General features: G+C 43.2%; 1 protein-coding gene across 2 annotated transcripts in view; it reads right to left on the reverse strand.

Annotated features, from left to right (window-relative positions):
- The window catches only part of CNTN4 (contactin 4), a 252213-nt gene that overhangs the window by 219610 nt on the left and 5613 nt on the right, over positions 1–26990 (reverse strand). The gene's annotated exons all lie outside the window — the stretch shown is intronic.

Genomic DNA, 26990 nt, shown 5'->3' on the forward strand with positions numbered 1-26990 from the left:
GCAGAGTGCTGGCTGGGCACCCTACAGCAGGCTTCCCCACTCTCCACACCAGTTCCCCCAGCACACAGGCATTCCTCCCCAGGAGCCCATTGCTTCCTGCAGACACCAAATATGGTACTGAGGATTAAGCAGCTCCTTGTTTCTTCAATTCTGACTAATTTGCTAAGGGCCAATAAACTTTCAGCCTGCTGCAGCAGCTCACATGGAATCCTTTTTCCCCAGGTGCAACAAACTTCAGGCTTTCAACAGGTGGCAGAAAGCCCCAGCTGCTCCCCCACCCCCGCTACACATCAGTAGATCCACCCAAATCCCAGAGCCACTTACAAGGAGTCCCAGCACCACCATTAGATAACCCTAATGACCAATGTATTTTTAGATTCCAATCTATCCCTTGCTGCTCAGAACAATAAAAGCTCTCCAGTTTTTGCTTTTAAAGCTCCCGTTTTCTCTAGGCTCCGAGGAATCCCTCGGCTCACAAGGCACTGCGCCGAAGCAGAAAGGAGGTTTCTTACAAAACACACGACCTTCAGAACTGCATTTGTGTTTTGTTTTTTAAAGCCCTGTCATGCCTGCATGCACAATCGAACCAGGGCTTTTTTTGGTGCTCGTGTAGGAGACTCTGGATCAGATCATTTTTCTCTTCCCCCACAACCCCAGCGCGTGTACCAACTACTATGCCTGCTGCTGCTTGCTTCTGTAGGAGCTCTCGCATCAGGCTCTCACTCAAGCAGGACAGCCGACCTCCTGCATGCCCACACAGTGCTTTGGATACTGATAACTTCAGTAGAACAGGTGACTCCAGTTAAAGAAGCATACACTGTAACTTCCAATTAACAGATCAAACCAACAGCGCCTACATATTAAAGCCTTCAGAACTTTCATAACTTCCAACAACAGAAATGCTTTCGGGAGCAATTTCTTACAACATTTTCCATTGGTGGAATGATATTAACTCAAAAACCAGGAATAAGCAAATCCAGGATGCTTTACATTCAGTATAGTATTTCATCCCTTAGTGATTGCAAGAAAACGAACACTGTTCTTCATAGTCATGCATTTGAGACTGATTAAATTAATTGTACTTTATCCTCACTAGCAGCTCTGAACCCAGATTCCCAGGCTTGAAATGATAAAGCATTTTAACTACATTACCAGCAAACATTCAGCAGTGCCCAGGCAATTCTGCTAAACATAAGATCTCCCACAGCTCAGGGGAGGGCTGGCCATTGCATCCCACTGCTTCCCATCAATTCAAATGCACTCTGCAATTCAGGTGAAAAACAGATGGAAACAGGCACCAAAGGGAACCAACAGTGATCTCCCTTAGGTAACACTATGGAAGGCAGTGCACCAACAACTGCATTTAGCAGCTCCAGGTTTTTCTGCATCCCTCGTCAACAGAAGGCTTGGAGAGGAACTTCAGAATGCAGATATGAAACTGTCTCCAAAGGAAAAAAGCAACAACCCTCTTTTAATGTGGCTCCCCAGCCACCACTCCACTCGTTCCGAAAGCTAAGGCTTCCTAAAAGCCTCAAAAGAAATTCAGGTTTACACAACCCTGAGTTTCTGTAAAAGAGCAGCACATACTTCAAGGAAAATATCACTTAAAGCGTTGCCTCTATTTTCCATCTTTATTTCACAGAAATACTATATAATCACACTCCAAATTTGCTTTTTCAGGTAAAGGCAGTTTTTTTGGGAGCTGGCTACTGGGGGAACTGATGAAAGCCTGAAGAGCTGATTTCATCTGCTGCCAGCAGACATCCTCACATTGCACTCCAAGTCTATAGTGGCTCTGAGATGGCTGAAAGAAGCCATCCCACAGAAAGCTGAGGTGTGTTTCGCACCTGGGAGCTCATCAGCATATTATGCAAATGCTGACATTCTGAGAGCATCCATCCCCAGAATGCTTATGCAAGATAAGAGTACACAGTAAGGGTTATATTTCTGCAGGCAAGAAGCAACCCTGGTCAGTGGCAAGAACGTTACAGAGGCGTCAGGATCTGAATCCCCAGACAAAGTTTTCCCTTACTTATTTCAAACACAAAACTCGTTTGCTGATTTTTAATCTTTTTTTTCATCCCAGCTCTGCTGTGGGCTGGTGTTTACTCAGCTCGTCTTCTCAGGCACTGTTCTGCATTGCCATCAATCCAGCAGCACAGTCTTGTCCTGTTTCCACATCTTCCATATTTACTACTGAAGGAAGCTAAAAGATTTCGCATCTGTCTCTGCATTATTCCAGTCTCAAATTAAGCACTGCAGAGGCTCTCTGACTGCAGATCTGTCTTTACCTCAAATCCACCAGATACCATTTAAGGGCTTCCCCGTTTCTGCTTTCTAATATAGGTTTGGTATCTTTCAAAGCTTTTGCTCTTTCTATAAACACAATATTCTCCACTGTATGCTAAAAAACGTGAGAACTGCAAACCTGCTAGCCTCTGAGCTTATTAATATAGTTCACTGAATAATTAAGTGTTTCTGATCTCTTCCTTGCTTATATTCACTCTCAGTGGCCCTCCCACCCTCATGAAGAAAGATGAAGTTCACTGCAATTTCTCACATTGCTTTTTCTACCCCTGCACCTGGAGCACACTTAGGAAAGCAAACCCAACAACCAGACTCATTGCTGCCCTACTCTGCCTCAGCTGCCCTCTCAAAACAAGAAGACATTAACTCTGAAGTACCACCATCTCAGTAGTTACATCAATAGATGAAGAGAAAAGGGCCAAGAAAGAGAGCACCAAGGAAGCCACGCTTCAGCCAGCCACAGCCACCAGCTGCAGTGGATGGAAGATGCAGCCCTTCCTCAGCATCTCCCAAGTCCTCATCTTGCCTCTTGCACCTGAAGTCAGACATTGCTATCAACACAACAGATTGATGACAGGAGCTAAACAGAAAAGAGTTTTCCAAAGCTGAAATATAAATCCAGTATTCATTTGCCCTGTAAACATCTCTTGTGCATTTAGACATAGTTGGCAAGTCAGCCAAGAGCATTCTCTAAGCCTATGTACCTCATGCAAAAAGATAAAAATAATAATGGAAAAGCCTAATCATCATCACAGGTCTCCCAGGGTTTGATTGGTTTAACTTCAAAGTAAAATGCCACCAAAATAGAGATCTCACATAGTTTATTATAAGGAAAAAAATGAAAATTTAATATTGCAAAGTGTTATTTTTAAGTAACAAAACCTCAGTCTCACCAAATAGAGAAGAGCACACACATTTCTATTGGATTTCTAGGCTTTAAAAGGCAACTTGATGCCATTTGCTTCACAAATGAAAAGAACATTGACCTGCATGACTGCATATTGATAATAATCTTTAGACAACAGAATTCTGCAGAGATCATAGAAGAAATCTCACACTGCTCCAGCAGCGGGTTCATAAATTGCACCTCTAAGCTCATAACCCTTGAAATTGTCTGTTACTTATAACAGGCCTCCCTGCTCCACCAGAATACGCTCAGAATACACTGTTTTCTGACCGGACACAGGCACATGCATGTAAAAATGCTCTTTCAAAGGTATTTTCCACGTGGAAATACAGGTGAATAGCTCATGTATTGCTAAAAAGCCAAGGATAACTCCAGGAGACTGCACTGACAGCCGAGGACGTGACCATCACCCTTCTTTCCCCTTTAAATGCAAAGTAATGAAATGCGTGCAGTTGTTTCGCATCGTCTGAGAGATGCTCTCGTCTCTCCAAATTGCTGATTAGGAGATCCTGTGCTCGTTTGTGTTCAGTGCATCAATCCAGCCACTTACCAAAGGTTATCTAACAGAACATGTCAGGCTTTGATGACAAAGGGAAAAATCACTGTAGATGCAGCCAGTTTTATGCATGTGATATCTCATTACCATGTAATGAGCTAATTTACGTAGCTTCTCCTTCCGCTTCTTCTTTTCCAAGCAACAGAAGGGGTGGGTTGTACCAACTCCTTGCTACCAACCATATTTTTATTCACCATCATGTAAGCTACAGGTTGGTAGTTTTAATTTTGAATGAGATGGATCCCACGTGCATCTTTAAGGCTGTTCAAGACCCAAGCCTAAGTCTGTGCCCTGATGTGTCTCCCCAGGGCATGAGCAACCCACACCACCACCAGCACGCATCTGTCCCAGCTCTGCCCCAGACTCAAACCAACAGCTTCTGAAACACTGAGGCTTTGCAGAACAGAAGTTCCCATTAGTTTCTGTATTTGTTTTCCAGTCTTCACTTGGTGACTTGTGCAGCTGCACCTGGCCAGAAGCCTGAGCCAGCTGAAGGGCACAGCAGAAAGGATATTGTTCAATGTCATATCTGAGTGATTCTTTGCATGAAGGAGCAAGTTGAAGTTAACAGTCTATGCTAGCAGAGAAGGGAGTGGACCATTAGTTCCCCTTCATTTCTTGCTCCTATCCCTCTTATATTAAATCTTTTCTGACCAGGATTGCAGTGCCAGAAGCTAAAATCAGAACTCTGATAAGGAATGCCTCTAATCACTTGTCACCAATTACAAAATGCCAAGCAAAAAAGGTCAGTAAGAAAACCACATAAGTAACCGAGTAATTAGTATCTACATAACCTGTAATAATTAGCACTTGATTGTTGATTTCCACTTGGCATGTTTTACCATTCTGTTTTTATTTGAGCTGACAATCTCGTGTTTATTTGCAAGCTAAGGCAGGTATTCACATAGTCCCCCGATTGCTGTAAATGAAGGCCTTAAATATTTGCTGCTGGTGATACATTTTAAACTTTCAGCAAGATTATCTTCTAATACTCAGAAGTGTGAGATTTTGTGACCTTCTGTGTTGAGGAATAATCTTCTACAGCGAGATAAAATGGATGCACGCCCACAGTCTATCCTTGCTGAAGCTACAGCTCCATCACTGTTAAACTGTTTGTTTTTCCTTTTTAATTTGCTCCCTGTCCTTGCAAACCAGAAGACATTTCAGATCGCCCACATACTCCCTCAACACCACGTTCTCCAAAAACAAGGTCTTTTTCTTTCTAGGTTGGTTTCTTATACAAATTGCCACGTTACCTAACTGGGACACAGCACACAGATACACAAGGACTGTGCAGGGCTTGGAAGTTAAGCATACCCACACCAACTACATAAACACACATTTTCCTGGTGCCTGGCCCCCCTTCTCCTGCAACAAGAAGCAACAGTTTGAACAAGGTGACTTGATATGGCTTAATTCAACCAACGTGGAACAACCTGAGATGAACAAGACCTACCAGCTGCCTACAAAAGCAATCAAGCCTACGAGGTCGGATGAGCAAGTCCCATTTTCAGTGCCACAGCACAGAGAGTTTCTTCAGTTTTAATCCACTGCTCTCAGTGAAACCTCAGGGAACAGTGGGGTGGTGTGCATCCATTTGTAAGGACTCAAAGCAGGGGAAGGATGTGCTGCTCCTCCTCGGGGAGGCTGTCAGGTCAGGGGAGCAAAAGCCCTAAGCAGGGGCACCTGAGGAAGCACTCCTTCTTCCTCTGCCTTCAGGAAAAGCCTCTTCCTTTTGGAAATGCCAAATTATAACTAAAGAGTGATGTTGTTTTGAGATTGATTCGTGCAACCAATTTAGCAAGTCCTGAATGCCACTGAGGACAAGTAACAACAGTGCCAAAAACCACCTTGACTTCAAGAACCAACTAAAACACACACACACACACACACACACAGAGTTTGCAGAGAGTAGGAAAATGATAAGTGAGCAATCATTTGCACTCTTAATATACAGCAGAGAACTACTGAAATACGTTTATCTTTTTTTCCAGTCAGCCCTAAGCAGTACATAGCAAGAAAAGCAAGTAAATGCAGTAATAAAATTGATGGTACACAGAAACAGCAAAAGCCTCACACAAGTTTCCAAAGAGCAGAAGATGTCATTAGTGACTAAAGTACAATAATCTCACTTCTCAGGAGACAGGATTTCTAGTTTGGTGCAATTCCATCATTAAATAGAAATCTATGCTATGAAATTATGTCTCAGTCGGAGGTTCTTCCAAAGGATTCATAAAATACTGAAGAATAATGAAGAACTGATCTTAGAAAACCAAAGATTGCACGTGAAGTTCCTTGTAAACTATCATTTACAGAATGAAGCTAATTGAGACATCTGAAAATTTAAGTGTTTTGCAGCAGGAGACAGCAAATAAAGGCAAGTACCAGCTACAAACCTAAGAGGAGGGGGAAAAAACCAGGAAGACTAGTCAAAGTAACTGAACAAAGACTGAACATATCTGAAATGAGCCACAACATCAGTAGTAAAGCATTTCCTTTAAACTGATTTGATAACTGGATTTCTGAAATCTAAGCAGAATCAGTAAGGGACCATGAAAGCTTTCCTGCTGGCATGCAACATCTTTTCCTCTTCAACTTCCCAATCCTGAAGCAACTCCATGCAGAAGAATAGGGAATATTTAACCAATGTATTCTCTATGACTGGAGGAGGGGAGGGGAGGAAGTTTGCTGTAACATCATCTGTCCAAATTCAGAAGCGCAGAAAATGACTAGTCTGCATCCTAGTGATAGCAAGCCCTTTTCATAGGAACAGTAAAACAAGCTAAGCTACCAAGCCTTGGGATCTGTCAAAACAGAAGAGGTCTCAAGTACTCATTTATACGGGTAGTTTTCTTCTTCCTCTCCTTCCACTGGTTCAATTATTACAGCGGCATCGTGAATAAATGGTATTATTTTCAGGGAAAATTAGGAAAAAATTAAATAAAAGATTAGGATTAGCCACAGATTCCCCTCCCCCTTTTTTTATTTTTAAATACATCCATAAATTACTCTCCCTACATGCATCACATTCTACTGCTACAAACCTACCAGCTCAGCAATCCCCCCCCTAATTCCAATTCACTTAGTTTTGCCAAGATGCTCTTCCCACTACTACACCCTACTCAGCTTAATCAAGCAATTAGTTCGGCTACATTAATAGATGTACAAGATGCAGGAGAAAAGCATGTAGCTCCATCCTTACTCCTACACCATGGGCAATCTAAGAGTATTAATGAGCACAGCTATAAAGCAAGCACATCAGGAGGAGACAGAGTTGTTGTTGGCCTGGAGGAGCAAGGTTGTGCCTTCACACTTGTGCAAGCAAGGTTGTGTCGTAGGAAGCAGGAGAAGTTCATGGTCCAGATCACATTAACCAAGAACAGCATTTCCTTCTGTGGCACTAAAGTGGCACAGATAAGGCTGAAAAGTTCATTGATCATACTGGTAACAGCACCATTCTCAAGAAGAGCGAATAGAAGCACTTGGCAGCGCCCTGGTGCCCTTTTTTGCTCTCACCATCAGGTACTTCTGCCTGGCTCTGTTGGCATCTGACACTAAAACTCAAGCAAGTGCTACGCCTTGCTGCAGAGAAGAGCTCATCAGCACGGACATGCTTTCCAAAGGCTAACACCGCCGTGCTGAGGGGTGATGTCTCGTAAGCTGCTGCAGCCCTGGGGTATGGAAAGGAGATGAAAGTGCAGCTGGGAGCTGTGGGCAGACCTGCTCAGGGATCATCACCACCAGAGACGGCAAAATCCTGTTTGTGAAGGTCAGAGCTGAAATTCGGCAATGATAAATCCCATGAATCTGGAAAAAAGACTCAGACAAATGCCATTTCAACTCTTATAGGCAGAACATCTACATGAGTGAGCATGGTTCTGAGCACAGCAAAGCAGCTCTGGATCAGATTTTGATCCCACTGATCTGTCAGGAGATCTCTGAGGGCTGTGAGAGCCACATTAGAGTGCTATCAGTAAGAGCAAAGCATCCAGGATCTAAAGAACGGAAATTACAAAAGGACGTTCGAATCTAAATAGAAACAACTGAACTTTTGTAACACCAACGTTTTAGGGGGCAAAAAAGCACAAACTTGCAACTTGTTTCCCACGAAGAAACAGGAGTAAACCACTACCCCCCCTGAGAGAACATCACTGCAGCATGGCTTAACAGAAGTGCCACTGCTCACACCTGGCCATGGCACTGAAATGGACGAGCAGAGCTCGAGAGAGGCAACAGACATTTCTGGTTTTGAAACATGCATGCTTTTTTTGGGATGCACACAGTGGGGGCAGCCCAAGCAGCCCAGGGCAGAGCTGGTTGGCTCCCAGCAGCCCCAGTGCCTCAGCTGCTGCCTCCACCAGCTGGTTAATTGCCTTGTTTCCCCAAACATGGATTATCAGTGAAACAGATTTGTTGTGGCTGCTGTACCATGATTGATGGGAAAATATGTTCTGGAGGCAAAAAGGAGACCAACAGCTTTCCTAAAATATGGAAAAATCTGAAAATAAGCAGAGATGTCCACAGTAGCTACAATCTCTGTATTGGCTTTCAAGGTAATGCACAAGAGTAATGTAAAATTATCTACACACGTTACAAAATATTCATTGTACAAATGCAGACTGTAGGATGGTATAAATATACATATATTCTAACGCACTGTAAGATTATGTCAATATTTTGGATATATTTTCATATTATCTCATATGAAATACTTCAAGACATGTCCTTGCAGGCTTGTAACTTTCAGAAATCAATCAGACATTGCATTCCTTTGTGCACGATAGTTATTTTATATGTACATCACTAATGCTTTTTCCTGGAAGAAAAAAAATAAGGTTAATTATGCTTTTTTTTAATAAAAAGTTTAAGTATTCAGCGGGTAAGCCCATTTTTACGGATTTCTGATTTTCTACCCAGCTCTACCAACAATGCACCCAATATAAAATTCACATCAGTGTCAAAAGCAATCCCATCTCTTACTTCCACTCAAATCTGCTGCTCTGAGATGGCCTGTGGCATAGAGATCCTGCTAGGATCCTGCTGGAATCAAGCACAGCGATCCCCTTCCCCTCCCCACCCCTCTTTAAAGAGATAAGCCCAATAACTCCATCTTCAAAGTCATTATTCTATCAATACACTGAATAATTTAGTAGGCAGCTGTTTGACTTGACATTCTTATACAGGTCATAAAATCACTAATACACTGAAACCTATGCTTCAACTGGTATTTCCACTGGGTAAAGCTGCTCAGGGACTAAGCCACACATGTGCTCCTTGCAATTCTACACCCAGCTGCACAACTTTCACATGGTTTTCTTTATTATTTTATGCATTATTTTGATGACCAATCCCAATTCCATCCCTACAAAAGCCACAACTTGAGTTATTTACTCATTTGTATGTGAACACGAAAAACATGAACTTCATACTATCTGTACAGCATTAAGGATATTACTTGATCCTCAAAGGCTAAGCAGCTTATGATTAGCACTGGGCTGTCAAGTAGGAGCTAGGAGCACAGCTTGATATTTTCTGCCTTTTGGCAACTGCTCCTGGCCATTCCCCATAGCCCTGAGCTGCTGGTTGAGACACAAGGAAACTGGTCAGATATCTACAGCAGCTTGCTACGTCATGAAAGATGCATGGTAAATAAAAGTAATTAAGAACATATCTTGCAGATTATTTTCCAGCTAAGCTGTTCTTATTTCTTGTCAGTATTCCTCTCAGACTTTCAAAATGGTCAGAAGTAAATGTATGTAGGAATACAAGAAGAAGGAACAAGCAAATGGAATGAAGAGACAGAAGAGCACAGAAGAAAAGATGCTATGAAGAACATTTAAATCTGCTACCACTACAGACTGCACACCATACACGTAGCACTTACATACAGCTTGCAAGGAATTAACTAAACCTTTCCCTCAGGTTTTTACCACGACAGGCTGTGCACGAGCAGCTGAGCTCTGCCCCCCTTCTCCCTCACCTTCCCGACTGCTCCCAGCCAGGCACAGGGAGCCCAGAGGGCTTCAGGCAGCAGTGGCAGCCCTTGGGCAGCCCAGCACTGAGATAATTGCTGAGGCATAATGTTGCTAGCCAACATAAATCTGACGGCGGTGTGGCTGGGAGCTACTTTGTTAAACGCAGGAGCAGCAGAGGGATGTGAAGAGAAGAGATGCTGCTCCTTGAGCACACATCAAATCCGGTACTAAACTCAGGGGTCTGACCTGCCATGGAGAGAAAAGCCCTGCATTCCCACACTCCCAGCAGGCACAGGCTGTCCCAGAAGATAACGCCGTCCTCCAGGCTTCTTCTCTCTAGATTCTCAAACATTCTCCTAGATTATCAGATTAGAGAAACACAACCTCTGATGAGCTGGCCTTGAGCAAGCAGCAGCATGGGGGCACCCCCTCTGCCCACCCAAACCCCCTGAGCAGACAACCTGCAGAATGAAGCAGAGGCCTCACTCTTGCTAACAACTCCCTTTTAGAGGAGGAGAGGCAGGCCAGTACTGAGAAAATACAATCAGGTGGAAAAAGAATACAAAAGCCAATGCAACTCTGCATGCTTCAGCTCGCACACAGCTAACCCAACCCAACCACAGGACACCCAGCTCGGTGCCATTTTGAACACAGAAAGTGTTATAAGATATTGTAAAGGCACAAAAATCAAAAGATCTGCAGAAAAATCTCCCAAGTGCAATTATTTTAACCGCATATAAATACATCACTTTCTTTACAAGGTATAAATAACTATATGCAATTACATGCTAATTACTTACAATTAAATTGCAGCGTAAATACAGCACCGCACAAAGATAATCAGATGGTTACTTGTACAATGTAAATTAATTGATAACAGGAGATTTACAATTGCAAATTAGAGCGATTACATTTTGAATCCTTTGTTAGATGGCAGGTATGGCACACGGTTCACCGCCGTTTTTTTCCCACCAGGGTCACATTCTGCATTCCACGTAGCTGTGGGTTCCCTCCTCGGGGTGACAGAGAGGGAGGAGGTGACAATTTTCTGAGTCAGCACGTACAACCTTTGCTGTTCTTTCCAACATAATTACCCCACGTAATTTCCATCGTTATCCGTTATCTGAAACATTCTCCATGCTGCTGGCAATAGGATACTTAGTTCTGATTAGCTTTGGAGAGAGAAATTTCCACAGCCTTATCTTCCACTTGCATTTCTGATTCCTTCTCCCCTCAGCTCCATCCGGCACTCAATTTAGTTTCACTTGTGTGGCCGTCTACATCTATAAACACAAATTGTCTGCAATTTTACGCCTTCAAAATCCTGGGATTTTTTCATTATTTCACCAACATGCAGAAGGCAAATTTACCATCTATTCATAAAAAAACAGCAGTGGGTGTCTTTGCTGCTTACTGGAATTTGTTTGTCCTTTTCTTAAAGGTTGTGCGTGCCTCTGTGTGTTATTTGTGTTATTTCAGACCACGTGTGTTGTCCCTGGCTCCTGCTAGAAAAAAGGATATCTGCAGTCACTGTTTGTTGATTTTCCATTGACTTCTGTTTGAGGCTGAAGGTATTTCTTGTTATTTTCTTATAATACACTGAGAATACCCATTTAGCTCCATTGACCTTGTAATGAAATGTATTTCTTCTCGTTTTAGTGCTGGTGTTGAGCATAGGTTTTATTACTTATTCTGTGTTTCGCTGATTTGGGATGATGTGAAGCAGCAAGAAGGTTGGGTGCACTGCAAATAGAGCACAGGAGCAGGGCAGCCACCTGCCCCCCAGGTAAGCTCTTCCAGCATCATGGCCAACCTCAAGCACACAAAGTAACTTTTAATAGCAATTTGCAAAGGTTCATTTTTTTTGCTTCCTGGCTTCCAACCCTTTCTTTTTCACTGTATAATTAAGGTTTTTCAAACTTCATCCTGCAGATAGCGAGAAATGCATTTCAAGTGGAAGAGGGAAGTACATCACGCTGTGCCAACAGAAATAATGAATTCCTCCTAGGATTGGTGAAGCACACACTAACTGAAACTACAACGGCACGCTGCAAGAAAGGAGGACAGCTTGGTAGTCTACATGGCTGCATGTTTATTCTTTTTTCAATAAAGATTAAAATGGTGCCAGACCAATTACTGCAAACTGAGCTCTCAATTCTCTCCAAACCAAACGTTCCAATAGCTTTGAGAATACTCCCTATCATCCAATCTTTTCCTCCTGTTCCACAGCCCTCACAACCCACCTCTCCAAGCCTGGTGCACCATGGTGCTATGGATAACTGCACTACGCTCAAATGCAGAAGCAGCTGCACGAGTTGTGTTGCAGTTTCTCACCCCACTGCAGTACATTTACTGATCTGCCTTCTGCAGTTTCATTTACAGTCCCAAGTGTGTGTATGCTAACGTGGAAAGTAAAGCATTCAATCTGCACTAGGAGTATTAAAAAAGGGACGTCTTTGATGAATCTACTTCTGGATCATTATTTTACCACCTGAAGACTGCTTGATTTGCATTAGAAATAAATAGGCTAAAACATCATATTATCCAGAAAAGCCTAATTTCTGACACTTACATTTTGGAAAGGTACTTTCTATGGAAACTGACCCCTTTCCAGACCTCCTAAGAAAACAGCTATGGAGCACGTAAAGAAGTTTCCATTTCTGGGCAAGTCTTCGTAAGGAAGTTTTCTCCCAGAAAACAATTTGAGAGTTGCCTTCTGGCATCCATCCGAGCACTGAAGGCAATAACTGGTGCCACAGACAGAGAGGACAAGTCCACTCGAAACCTCTATTACATTTTTGGTTTACAAAAATAAAGAGAGTATCAGCTCTGTGAACTGCAGGTCACGGAACTAGCAGGGCTGTGTAACCTGCAGGTTAAACATGCATGATTATATATGGCTTGTGAGAAGTATGACTGAGCTAATTGATGGGAAAATCACGCTGCACCAAAATGACCTTATCATTGTTCAGATTAAGCAGAGGTCCCCACAGAGCACTGACAGCCACAGCTTCAGGAGTGTTTTCAAACAGAACGCAGCATTTTACCAACTCACAGAGGTATTTCAGGCTGCAGTCACCCCTAACAGCATCCTCCATCAGATGACAGAAAGGAACTTGCCACCCATCACTGGGAGACTGCGGTAATCCCCGGAGATGCTGCACTGCCAGGATCATTAAAATGCATGACATACACTCCTGCTGCTATCAGATCAGCCGTGCATGGGAATATGATGTCTATAATAGGGAGCATACTGGCTCCAACCTTTGTATTCATCTGGGATACCTTTACTACACCAGAGTTGGACTGACTTATTTCATACAGGGGAATGGGCCATATGCACGGCCATATCTCCCGTTGACAAGCTTCGAGAGGAAACGAAACCCAGGAGGCATACAAGGAGCTTTTTACAGCGAGTCCAGCTGAGAATGAGGTTATGATTTTGGGTTTGCAAATGATCAGTGCATGCATGTGCAAGAATATAAAGGCTCCCTTACAAATGCAAGAGAACGAAACCGAGCACATTTTACTTATTCTTCAGCTCTATTATATTTTCTCTGTAGGAGGTGAAAACTGGCAATTACTCCTGAAGACGCGCAGATAGGAAGATGGAACGTAAATCAAAATAAAAAGAATACAAATATCTTCTCCAGCTATTCAATGGATATTTATTCAACCAAAGTGCTTATGAAGGACTATTCTAGCAAAGCACACGGTACAGTACGAGGAGTTTCTCCGGTCTGCTTGACGTTACTGGGCAATCAAAAGAAAAGGAGACGAAGAGAAGCAGCGATGTTATATGCAACGTGCAGCCCAAATAAAGCCATTTGGAAAGAAAAGGTCAGCGGCGGTCAGGCTGACATGAATAGCACTTCTACAAGATGCAAGCAGTTCAGCCTAAGTGTACAGATGAATTTCAGAAACACCTACAACGGTTCTATTCTTCCGCTCTAAGGGGATATTCAGGGAGGAAAGGAAGACATTCACTCTGATTAGATGATTTTAAAGACCATATTCTTGGCCTGAAGAGGCATTTGGTGTGTGTTTGAAGGTCAGAATTCAGACGAACCTGCTGGAATTCATATTCATCAGGAAGAAACAAAGTAAGTCCTGGGAAGCCCATTAAAAACATATAATGTGCTTTTTCCTCAAGAATTGCTCTGAAATTGGGTGTCATGTATCTGACTTAATGCTCTAATGGTATGACTTGAACACTAGGGGAGGATATACAGGAAATATCTGTTCCTTATCTGATTATAGAAGGAAACCAAAGTCTCACAGTGTGACACTCCAAGGTGGCTTGCTGACAACCTAAACCTCCAAAATTAACTATTTATCACTGGATTAAAACAGAGCTCAGAGGGCCCGCTGTCAATCAGCCACACCGTTCAAGCTCAAAGAGCACCGGACCCCAAGAGAACAGACAAAAGGCACAAAGGCAGGCAGGGAAATAGAGAGGCACAGAAAGAGGAGGGGACCTGCCCACCATTTCGGAGCAAGAAATGCAACACTGGTCCTATAGACTCCGCTGCTCTCCCCGTTACAGGCAGGTAATTGTGACAAGCCAAGCTTGGTGGCAGTTGTTACCAGAACAAAACAGCTTGAAGAACAATTTCTGTATAAGAAATGATTCAGGAGATTGCCAGCTATCAAGAAATCATTCAAAAAAATCTTTTGGAAAGTCTTTCGTAATGGAAAATGCAGAAGCTCATCATGAGAGCCTCACTTTTCAAAAAGAGCAATATGGAGTTTTTGTCGAGGGCAGAGCTTTGCAGATGTGATTTTATCTTTAAAGCAGGTTCTTGAAAACAACTCACACACTTCAGGGATCCTGGCAAGGGCTCAGAGTGCACAGCAGAGGCACGTTATGGCTGTATGGGGTGCAGGGCTCAGTGCAGCTCCCAACAAATCCCCCCAGCACCTCACAGGGCTGTGCTGTGATGTCCGTTCCTTAACTCTGTTTCTCATTCCAGACCTGGAGATCCCCTGTGGTGCTGCTCAAACTCATCCAAAGGATTCATACCCCAGCTGCTGCAAACAACCTGATTATATTCACCTGAATGAAGATAGTAGCATCAACACCTATATATTTACATCATTTACCATCATTTACAAAATCTGCTTCTGCTGTTAGTAATTAAAAAGAATCATATCAAAAGGCCGAGGGAAATCTAGGGAAATCACAGAGGTGGCACTTCAGCAATACACTAATGGTGGAGCAGAAAAGGAAGGTCAATATTTTTGTCAAAGTCTGCAACACGAGCAGCTGCAAAAGCAAAGTGGGGCAGGAGCATCTCCAACAGTAGGTGGTAATTATTAGGAGGAGGTTACAAAAAGCCAGTGGTGGGAACCAGCAGCTTCGTCTCTGTTGCAAGACCAAATAAACCTTGCAGATGTTTGGAAAAAGCTGGGTTTAATTTAGAAAAAAACAAATAAATACCAACAGTGGCTTCAGAAGAAATCGGTGCTTCCTAAACCCACCCAGACTGCAGCTCAGCCAGGGCCCAGAACAAGCAAAACCTCTGGGTACAGGGCCAGCAGGCAAGGAACAAAACAGGAGATGCTTTCAAGTATGCCTTCTCTATGGGGTATTTTCCAAGCAAACGTGTCACAGACTGAGGACCGAAGATGCTTTTTCAGCAGCTGCTTAACTGATCTTATTTATGCATGAATGCAGTATTACTGTGCCAAGGAAGTTAACACTGCATTAATTCCCCTGCCTCCTGATTTAAAGCACCAGGTCACAGCCCTGTCAGATGCTTTTGCTTGTCAGAGCAGCCTTCAGCAGACCAGCATGCTGCTCACCAGGCTGGCATCACACCATCACCACGACAGGCAGTGGGCAGAGGGGAGGGTGACAAGGGCTGTGTCCTGATCTTCGATCCACAGCTGTCTGAAGGGTGCCCAGTGCTTCAAGCACTCGAAGCCTGCCCTGACACTGGCAGGACAGCAGGATCACCTCATCCTTCCTTGAAAAGCTCAAGAAATAAGGTACTTGAAGCTGACCCCTGCAGAGAGCCTTGTTACATCTCCTCCGACCGAAACCCATATGGATACAGTGCAACTGGGAAGCAAAGGTCACCACGCATCAGCATTTGGGTGGCTTTTTGTCACTTACAAACCTGCCCCCACAGAACGTTTTTGAAGAACCTTAATTCCCAGGAGGTTTTCATGTTCATTTAAAGGTGCTCCATCTTGAACACAGAAGCTGTAAGTCTTTGCCCATCAAGGAAATTCAGACTGACACTATTTCAAGACCGCCAAGGCAAACTGATTTAGCAGCCCTGACGGGCATTTATAAGAAAAATAAAATGGGAATCTAATTTCAGCCTACTGTACTGAAATAATATGCAACATGTTTTGATGTCACAACATGAATATTTCATGTATGAACAGCATCTTGTTTGATGGAGAGATGCTTCCAGACACCAGTGGGAGGAGGTCCTGGGAGACAGAGAAAGCTTAATTGCGATCTTTCCGTGAGCAGCCCAACAGTACAGTAACTTTCAGATCTTCATTGACGTCTTAACTGCTTTGCTACCTGTCAATATGTAAAAGTTTAGAAGTGAAAATCATGACTGGACCTTTCCTCGTAATTAATGGCTGTATTGATCAGCCAGGGTTTCCTCCAGCCTCAGAGAACACCAGGTTTCAGAAAGGTCCCTGCCAAAGAGGTATTTATACTTAGGGCTCGTGAGCAAAAAAGGAAACTCTGAGATCTCCAGCATGCTAACAGCATGGCTTTTTAAAAGTGCATTGATAATGAACAGCCCGATGAATTAGGGCAAAGCCGAGTATTTAAGGTCTCAGGGGCTTTTCGTTTTGTTTTGATTTGCATTGAGTTTCAAGGTTCAGCAGTTTAACAGCCAGCATGGCCACAGTTCCATTTCCTTCATTTCTAACTTAGAGGGAAAAAATCTCAAGGTTACATCTCAAACAAGAAATCAATCCCAAATTCAAGCTGGCAGTTAACCAACACATACAGAAAACGCAGTCCACTTGCTGCTTAAGTTTTGCTGAATTTTGTTACAAAACATTTGCACAGCCCTTGAAGTTGCCTGGTATCTCTTGGACTAAAAATATAACCAATGAATCCAATGCACATAATTTAAATGACACTGAATATTCAATAATGGTAATCATCTAAATATTAGAAGCTCTTTGATATGTATTTCTGGGGAAATTGCATTTGTCCTTGACCTTTGCTTACTCATTATTTTGTCTACACGTAATTAACACATTCATCACATCATATAAATGCCACTTATTGATACTGTCCCAAGAGTAACTGGTTATCTAGGAAGAACGTGGACAAATTAGCATTTACTGACTCATTTAGCTTCTTTTCGGCACCACGCTGAAGAAATCTATTTGTCAAATCACATGGAAACGTGTATTAAGCAGGCAGGATTTGACAAGATCATCCTTGCAGTTGTGTTACTCAGTAATGGACAGGAACAGCCCCTGATGGGAGCAAGCACAGCCTCTGCAGTGCACCAAGAGCTGCACCAAGGGGTGCAGACAGACAGACAGACAGACGGACGGACACTGGCATCCCCATCAGACTGCTCACAGGATGCAGACAGACAGCATTTACTGTCTTAATTTTTTTATAAACTCACCCTGGCAGATAACAAAAATGCAAGCAAAGAAAGCCGCTGCATATATTGGGAAAAAAAAATCTTCAGATTTCTCCTCGGTGAATTGAGTTTGCAAAAAGGGTAACATACTGCCCCAGGGCACCAGCTCTGCAAGCTCTGATGCCATTCAGAACTTCAGGTATTTATTCACATTCTACATTATCTCCTCTGCCTATAGATTTCACTGTTTCATGGGATGCTGAGCATCTCTTTGCAGTAAGAACCTGGCAGAGGAGCGAAGGAAAACGAGGAATAATCCTGCATCCTCTTTTTTAATCAAGAATGCATTCTCTGTTATTTGTCAACACGACCAGACACTCGGGGCCACATAAGGTTGCTTTCAGCATTTTGTTCACAGAACATGGATTATTTTCTGGGATTTATTCTGGAAGACATTTGCAACCAATCTCTAGTAATACATATGTCAACACTTTGGTGAGGCTTGCTCGAGTTAAATTTGAAATGGAAACCGGACTAATTAATTACTTGAGATGGCATGAAAGCTTGATTTCAGCGTATGACTAAAAAGGAAAAAGATGAAAAATACAAAAATTGGCACAAGTGCTGCCAGGACCAGGGCTGTGTTAGCAGAGCAGGGCTGGGGGCTGCCCAGTCACAGCCAAGCCTCGTGTCCTTGTGTCACTGCCTGGGGATGCACAGGGCTGGGCTGCAGCCAGAGCACACCAAGGAGCCATCCTGAGGGAAAGATGCTGCAAATATGCATCCTGGATATGCTGGTTAGGCTGGAGGGATTGCTCGGGGTGAAGTGCTAAAAGTTGGCTGCTTCCAACCAGACTGTTCCACCAAAAAAAAAAAGACAGAAAAAGTGCTTGGTAAACAGGCTAGGAACGTACTACCTGAGGCTCCAACAGGGAAAAAAAATGAATAAAGCAAGCAACTGCTACTAGGTTTACACTTAGTACTTTTGTAATAGAAGAAGGAACAGAAATGAAATTCAACCTGAGCAAAAAGCAGGTGATATAAGCAATCAATGCACAAAGTTAACAAGTAAGCAAAACTGTGTGCCAGAAGAGACCTTTCTGACAGATCCCACTGGAGGATATCCTCAGCAACTCGGCATTACAAAATAAAAAATCATAAGCAGCCTTGGGCAAATCATGGATTTTTCCCTGCTAATGTTGATGTAAAATATGTAAATGTATTCACAAGCTAGAAGGTGTGGATAATGACTGTTAAACATGCAGAACAGTGACCACTAGAAACAATAGCAGCAAATACACAAAAGAAAGCAGTTTTCAAATTTGATTTTTCTACTTTCACCATGGAAACCTCTCTCTAAGCACTAGCATCAAGTTCAGCTGAAGGAACAAAACAGGCAAAGTTCTACCCTCCTTTTCAGCTTGAAATAGATTTGTTTGTATACACAAATAAACCATGCCATGTTTTCCATACTAAAAAACCCTCAGAAAACCAGAAGTTCACATTGTTTGTTCTCAGGTTCCGCTTTGGGGAAAGCACTGGAAAATGCCAAGCTGCAGATGAGCTGAAACAAAGCCCAAAATAACTCAACTTTGTGACGTGGCGGCCTTCCCTGCACAACATCCCTCTCTTCTGGCAGGAGCTGGACACAAATACACACACACATGTCCAGGGTTCCTGACAGGCTCCTGGCAGCCGATGGATGGATCACATTCAGTAACTGGAATACGAAACGTTAAGGTTCTGACATGAAGGGAATGCATGACAGTGGCACAGCAGATGAAGGGATGGGAACCTTGGCTGAATTGCCTTTTCCTCCATGGAGGGGATAATGAAGAGCTTGGCCACGGCAGGAACGCACTCTCAGCAGTGAATATCGGTCTTTAAAAAGACCTTTGTAGTGCTTTCAAATTTGTCAGCAGCATCGCTAACACGCGGGAGGCATTTTAGCCTGTATGAAACGTAACTGTGACCAACGATAGCGAGAGCCTGAGTCAACATGTCAGCACATCCAAAATGCTGTGTGGATCCGAGTCCAGCCCGCTCGTATTACTGACACACCACCCTTCATTCGCCTCCTGAAGCCACCAAGGTCACCCCAAAGGCAGCGCTATGATTTCTAAGCATGTTCACATTCGGAAAAGGACACAAAGCGATTTGACACATAACGTGACTCAAAGGGGAAAAGGATTAAAAGACGAGGGGGAAAACAGAAGCATTTTTGGATCAAACCCTACTTTCTGCTATGAGCCACTGCATCCGGTGTAGCTTTCTGAATTTGTAATAATTGGGTATGTTTTATCATTAGCAAATATACTGCCATTTTTCACCGAAATTGCTCAGAGGGAAGTTTCCAAGCAGCACTTCTTCTATGGTCTAGCATGCATATATATTTTCTAAAGGAGCTCCCCCTTCCTGAAGCCCAGCACAACTCTGCTGTTTCTGCCATGCTTCTATTTGCAGCTAATATACTGAGCCATTTGCAGAGAAAGTGGAATATGAGGAGCCCTCCAAACTGGACACGTTTCCTGCTTGTTTTTCAACAAACTAATTCCACTTTCTTCCACATCCTGCTTGCACAAATGACATCCTTCCTACAAACCCGTCTACAAGACCACAGTACCATTTAGCAATCAAAACATGGATGTTCATTATCTGCTTTTCCTTCTGCTATTTCCATTTGTGTTTTTTGGGGTTGGTTTTTTTTTCTTTTTTCTTTTTTTTTTTTTTTGCTTCTGTTTTCCCCCTTCTTTTCAGTCTCCACAATATTTGGGTCAGTTACTTCTTTTACTTCTACATTCTCTCTATCATGCTGGCAGGTGTGATCAGAAACACATCCACTCCAGTTGTTACTAATTCATACGTATTTACAGAAGTTATACAGAAAAATACTTTGCAAAACCACAATACACTTGGGATAGATGGCCAACTTAGTTAGTTCACATATACTTATTCAGACTGCCCCCCTCCCTCTTTCACAGATTTTATGTTTATTTTAAGAGAGTTTTCCCAAAAATAAAATAAAAAATAATTAAAAAAAGATGTTTGTTTAGAGAGTGAAAGAAGGATGAAGCTGAAGAAGTTATTTTTTCTGCTCCTGAGTTAATCCTGGGGGAAATCAGTGCAATTCAGAGGGCTTTTTTTCTTTTTTTTTTCCTTCCCAACCAAACATCTAAGTCAGCTCATGTTCATCTGAAACTCAGTTCACTTTAGAAAGGCTAAAGAAATGAAGCAGTCCATCAATTATTTAAAGTGTTTGGCCCTGATCCTGTAAGGGCCCAGGTACACGGCTTAATTCCACCACAGCCTTAAAGCCTGAGCCTCTCAGCCACAGGCACGGACCATGAAGAGGCTGGAAAAGAAAATGCACATATCAACACTTTCAGCCAAAAAGAAGCAGTGCAGGAGGGGGGATGCGGGCGGGCAGTCAGGCTGGACTCACACTGGGATGTTCAAGGCATGATCCCACCACGTCCAAAGGGCCAGGGCCAGGCACAGGGCTGCACCAGGCTAACGAGCACCCAGGGACGGGAGGCTGCAGGCTGCACCTGGGGGCTGTGCAGCAGAAATGCTGGTCTGCAAGTCCAGAAAAAATACAGGTGTAGAGACAGTACATATAAAAATGACATGCTATGTGAAAACAGAAGAGTGGATGATATACGTGAACTTAGAAGTGAATTGAAATGGAGAAACGCATTCATCTGTTCCACAGAACTTAACTAGCTACTAAAATTAGATATTGTCAGTACAGTTATAAAGGATTCTCTGCAGTTGGATTCAAATATTAGACAATATTTTACATTTTACACAACAGTAATGGACGACATTACATTAGTACAGGTATTACCAGGTTTTTCTATGTGAATGCTTATGCCTACTCATAAATGTTTCAGCCGGTTAAATCATACTTAGCTACATTTTCAAAAATACATTTTTCATCCCAGGTATTTTTGGGTTTAAAGCAAGTTTTCAGCAGGCCTTTTACCCTATTTCTATACCCAGCAATCAATGCAGTTAGAGAAGGACCGATCCAAAGCAAAAACAATGGTGCAAAAAAGGTCAGCATGAGACAGAATCGTGATGCCCGCCTGGCCCCAGCTTGTCTCAAAGGCTCTTCCATGATCATAAACCCCAAAATTCTGGTGGAGGCACCAGTCTTAGAGCCACCACTGATGTCCTGGGCTCGCCCACTTCTTTCCTTACATCTCCCCATCACTGGGAGGATTGAGGAAAAGACTGCCCAAGCCTTCAGCTGCTTGCCCAGGGCCCTGAAATGTCATTTGATTTCAACACTGCCGGTAACACGTGGAGCTCCTTGGGACAGTGGTTGCCTAAAGGAGCAGGGCTTTGTCCTGAAGGTGCCACACTCAGTAATAGCTTGGTTTAAATTTTGGGAGACTTATTCAAAAGTCGCTCAGACAGATGGTACCATTGGTGGTGCCACTGCAAAGGATTTTATGAATTCCTGAACTACATTCCCCTATTTCCTCACTATTTATTTGCTTATTTTTGAGCAGGCTCATGCAGCCTTAGCTGCTTCACAAGCTCTATGCCCCCATAATATACAGAGCTGCCATCCTCAGTATGCCCAAGAGAGAAGCTAGATGATCCAAAGCCAGAAGTGCCATTTTAAAATGTGACCCTGACATTTCTTTTTGACAGATGGATTTTCTAGGTACAGAACTGTGTTATCTCTGTAATATCTGAACTCAATTTAAGTTTGATCTATAATATTATTTTCATTTCAACCCCTTTGGACAGTTGCAACAATAATATTTCCCTTCTCCCTACACGAATCTAATTTGGTCTTGCACTGCAACTCTGCTTAGAAAGCTGTTTAGCGGCAATGTTTCAGAAATATGAATCAAATTTTCTTGAGTGAAATAAAATTAGCAACCCAGGAAAGGATAATTCACTTTTCCAGGGGCAGTGATTTCATATTTTAGGTAATGATTCTAAAATACAATAATAGTCATAATAATAAAATGTTCTGAGATACAGTGGGTGCTGATAGCAACCGGCTATCAGGGGCAGCCTTGCTGTCTCTGAATATGCCAAAAATGGCAAGTCTTGTGTGAGCTGACAGAGAAGCCTCCCCAGTTCAGTCTTCCATGGGACATTCTCACCACCAACTGCATGAGTAACATGGCACAAGCCATCTGAACGGAGCCACCATAGCAAGGTGTAATGTAGGAGCTCAAGGAGAGGAGAGAAGAATAAGCAGAAGAAAGATGTTTTTTATGGGCCTTTTGAAGTTGTCTTGCTCTGCCACATTCTGTGTCCTCTTTTCCCTCCCTTTCCCAAAGCAGAGGTGGCAGAGCCTGCAGCTGCCTGGATTTCCCAACCACCCTCCAAGAATGGAGAAGCAAATCCAACGTCATTAAACAAACAGCAATCCCAACACTGCACTGCTGTCCCTTCATGCTAGCTGTTGCAAAGTGGGCTCCTTTTTCTGCACAGGGCCTGCGATGTATCATTTAATCTAACATAAGGACTCTATTCATACAACTCAAATTGGCCAACAGTGTGCCACTCGGCTCCGCTGCACACTCTCATTTACACAGGACTGAACAAATCGGGAGAAGGCATTCCTGAGCTATTACCAGCATGCTCAGACACATGCTGTTAGGTTTCTAACTTCAGTGGTCCAGAAGATTGAAGCAGAAGAGCAGATGAGGAATTGCAAACATGCGCTGCAATTGGACTTTATACTTACTGGCTGGAAAAATACTGACTGACCTTGAGACCTGCTCTTTGGAGGAAAGGAACCCGACTGAAACCAAACAACACTGCCACAAATGCAAACCAAATACACAGCAAATAAACAAAATTAGCCAAGACCTGCCACAAAAACAAAACCAGAAGAGCCTATTAGTCACAATGTTTGTTTTCCACAGAAGAGCATCCCCAGCTCATACACAAACCTGCTGGGGGAGAAGTTAACACCACCTCTGGGTCCACTTCTGAACTGCTGCAAATCTCCCATATGAGCCCTGGACAACTGGCCAAACTGCCACACAGCTGACAGTCTTCCTGAACTTCAGAAGTACAAATTCTGAGCTCAAAAACCTGCCTGACTTGGCCAAACTGTGCCATGGCCACCCCGCTCTGCACATGTTTGGAAAGCCTCTTGCTGAAACTCAGCTGCAGTTTCAAACCATTCCGCGCTGTGCTTCAAAAGCCCTAATATGTGCCTGTTGCTGAGGATCAGGAGAAAGATTTATGGTTTTAAGCAGCCTGCATGGGAATCAAGAGACAGACAAACCTCACCTGCAGCAGACCAGGCTCAGAGGATTCCGCTTTTGAAAGCGATCAATAGTATCTCCTTGCAATGCACATACTCCACCAGCTGGCAAAAATGCTCAGCAATGATAGGTGGACTGTATTATCAGCAAATGGTTCTCATAGGCTGAAGTTTTCTTGTTCCCTATCATTGCCCACTACAAAATAAACTGCCGTTAAAGCACCTGTATTGTGCCATCATAACACCTTCCAGTTTTTTGTGAGCTTTTTTACTTCTTAAAATCTTTCATATCAAAGTATCTTCTAAACTGGGGAACGGCAGTCACAGCTCACTGCGAGGAGGGCAATGCTTCCAAATATTCATCCCAGGTTATTTATGCAACTTGTTGCAGAAAACCCTCAGTTGTTGAGACCACACTGCTCCCAGCTCCCCTTTAGCTGAGCAAGCAAACCAGGAACCCATTAATTTGCTGCATGAGTTATGGCTCCCTGCAGCACCTTTTGTTCACTGTCAAGGTTGTGCAACAATGACGAATGCAGCTACATTCAGCCCAAAACTCTGGAATTTGATATACTAAATCATTCTAGATATTAAATGTCTCAGCGATAAGCCTGGCAAATGAATTCCTCTGGAGCCTACACTTTTGCTGTACACGAGGCAGGACAGAGCCCCGATCCCATCCCACGCTGACTCACGTTGCATTTTGGTAGCACTGCTGTTCCCAGGAAAGAAATCAGAACCCCAGGAAAATTCACCCCGCTTTCAGCGGCCACTAAAAGACGCTGCAAATCTGCATACATAACAGAGGCAGCAAAAGGCAGTGTGGGGAATTAGAAGCTCACCAGTTATCCCTATTTTAATAGCAGTAGCTGCACACGCATATAAAATTTCCACTTTCCCTAGTAAATAAACAGAAAAGATTGCAGCAAAATAAACAAACAGGAGAACACAGTCAGAATACTTAAGCAGCAAGACACAGGCAGTTTTCAGTTTCATTGTCATCAACTTAACTATTAATCTTTTTTATTTTAAAAAGATCTTCTGCCACAGCACGCCAAAGTCAAGAGAACTGAATACACTTCATCTTATCTAATTTGTAATGAACATGTAACATTTCAAAGGAATCCTAGACCGAAATGGATTAAGGCATGAAGATGCTGGAACAATTGCTACTTCCATTTTAATTTCTCAAAACCACCATCAGATACATCATAGTGCTTAACACTGAGAAGATTTTGCAAGCCTCATAAACAACGGTGGCACTACCCATTATCACCCAAGTACAAATTAGTTTGACCTTTTCAGCTTTCTCATACTACGCTTCCTTTTTTCCACTTGACTTAAGAAAATATTGAGTCAATCTGTGTTCTGCACTCGTCATTCTCAAATGCATCTGACTGCTGTTTTTTTCCCTCCACCTGAGATTACAAGAGCCCCATCAAACCCTGAATTCACCTGAGCAATTCTTTCACTCCCACCAGCAACATTACTGTCACTCCATAGGAAAGACCTAACCTTAGGCTTAGCATTGCACCATATCTGCTTTTTCCATCTCCACCTCCCTGATAAAACGAAGAAAAGGTGTGATGGCTTCCTTTAATATTCACTGCAGGAAATGCTGGTACACAACACGAAAATCAGACAATCACTGCACCAGAAATGTGAGACAGCTGCATGATGGCCACAGCCCTGCTCACAGAGCTCCGTGCCTGCCAGAGGTGTCAGGGGATGGAGGTATTTTCAGTTCAGCACTTCTATGAGCACACAGACAAGCATCCCTAACACCTTGCACCTTTCGGGACATCTCTGCACGTGCTCACCGCCATGGTCACCGACTTCTGTAAGGTTTAAAATCACTCTTCCTGAATCACTGGCAGTTTCTAACAGCACGTCTGGCTGCAATGGATCCAACAGAGGAAGCTTCTTGTAGCTTTGATCTTCTTGGGTGGCAACCAAAGGAGCTGGGGATTGGCAGAGAGAGCGTTGCTCTCTCAGGCACAAAAACCTGACCTGTCTGCCAGAGTGCAAGAGTACTTGCCACATCAGGAAGGATGGATAACAGCAGGTATAAAAACATTGGGGAAAAAAAGGGTCAAACAGAGGCAGAATGGCTTTGTGGGTTAATAAAGAATCAAGATGCTGATGGTGGAAATATGTCAAAGAAAAAAATGATGTGCTTTGGTACAGATTCTGAAGAATTAGGAATCCTGAGAAAAATCATACTGGGGAAACTGTATGATGGGGATCATAAGCACAAGCTTCAATATGCACCTGAATGCCTGCAAGCTGCCTCTGGCTCTTCACCAGGGAGCTGCGGAAGCAGAGCAGTGATACCGTGCCTCCAACTGTGCCCCAGTCCCCTGGTGTGTGTGATGCTTCCTCCTGTGCAGAACAGGGAGAGGCAGGGATGCTCTGAGACCAGGGAGGCTGAGGGCTGAGTGCTGCCACCCTGTGGGATCGCTGCCTCCCATGTCTGTGCATGCACAGAGCAGGGACGCAGGGGGGAAACGGGGTGAGAAAAGCCCCAAACAAGTTGTTTTCAGAGAAGTGAAACGGTGAAATACATTGGAGAATTTATTCTGAGCAGAAAATATTCATGCCTTGGAAAAAAAAAACTTACTGAAATGTGTCCATAACAAGAGCAAATATTAGAATTCAAAATAAATCACATGGAGAAACTGCCGATCTGAGTTACACAGTCCATATGTACTCATGCATATCAAGGCCTGAACTGAAATCAGTTTCTGTACATGGCTAAGAGCTGATTATGTCTGGAATGACTCTTCGGCTGCACTTCATACTCATTCATTTCTACTTCGAGCTATACATGAGTAACAGAGGGCATTACATATGTCCCTAATTGAACAATACAGATCAATTAAATATAAAAAGTCATTTCTGGACTAAAACCCTCTTAGGCAAATGTTCTGCTCTTATGCTAAGTAACTCTTTTTAGAGCTTGGAGTTGAGTGCTGTTCAGAAGCTTTTTTTCAAAAGACTGGGAGACAAAGACCAAGAAGATTCACTCACTCATGATAAGAGGATTCAGATCTTTTGCCTCCATTTCACAAGAGCAGGGTAGTAGTGATAAAATACATATGTTATTTGATGAAAGCTACTCAGTGCTCCGCAACGGGAGGTGAAGAACCCTCACCCCTTTCAACCCACAACTCGTGGGTCACACCATTAACACGAAGTACAGAGTTATTCAAATAATATGGAAAAGTCATCACAGAAGTTATGCACAGACTGCAGCCCACCAACTACAGTTTCCTCACACATACACTATTTGAAACCCAGTGGTCCCACCTAATGCCCAAGGGCAGAAGATTGACTACATTAGCCAGTAAGTCACATAAGTCATCACTTCCTGATGGTGTCAGAAACCAAGATTTCAGCAGGTGGTATAGAAGTCCCCAAC

Source organism: Centrocercus urophasianus, unplaced genomic scaffold, assembly GCF_019232065.1.
Source record: "Centrocercus urophasianus isolate 14NV4802_14NV808 unplaced genomic scaffold, USGS_Curo_1.0 seq_22, whole genome shotgun sequence".
NCBI lineage: Eukaryota > Metazoa > Chordata > Aves > Galliformes > Phasianidae > Centrocercus > Centrocercus urophasianus.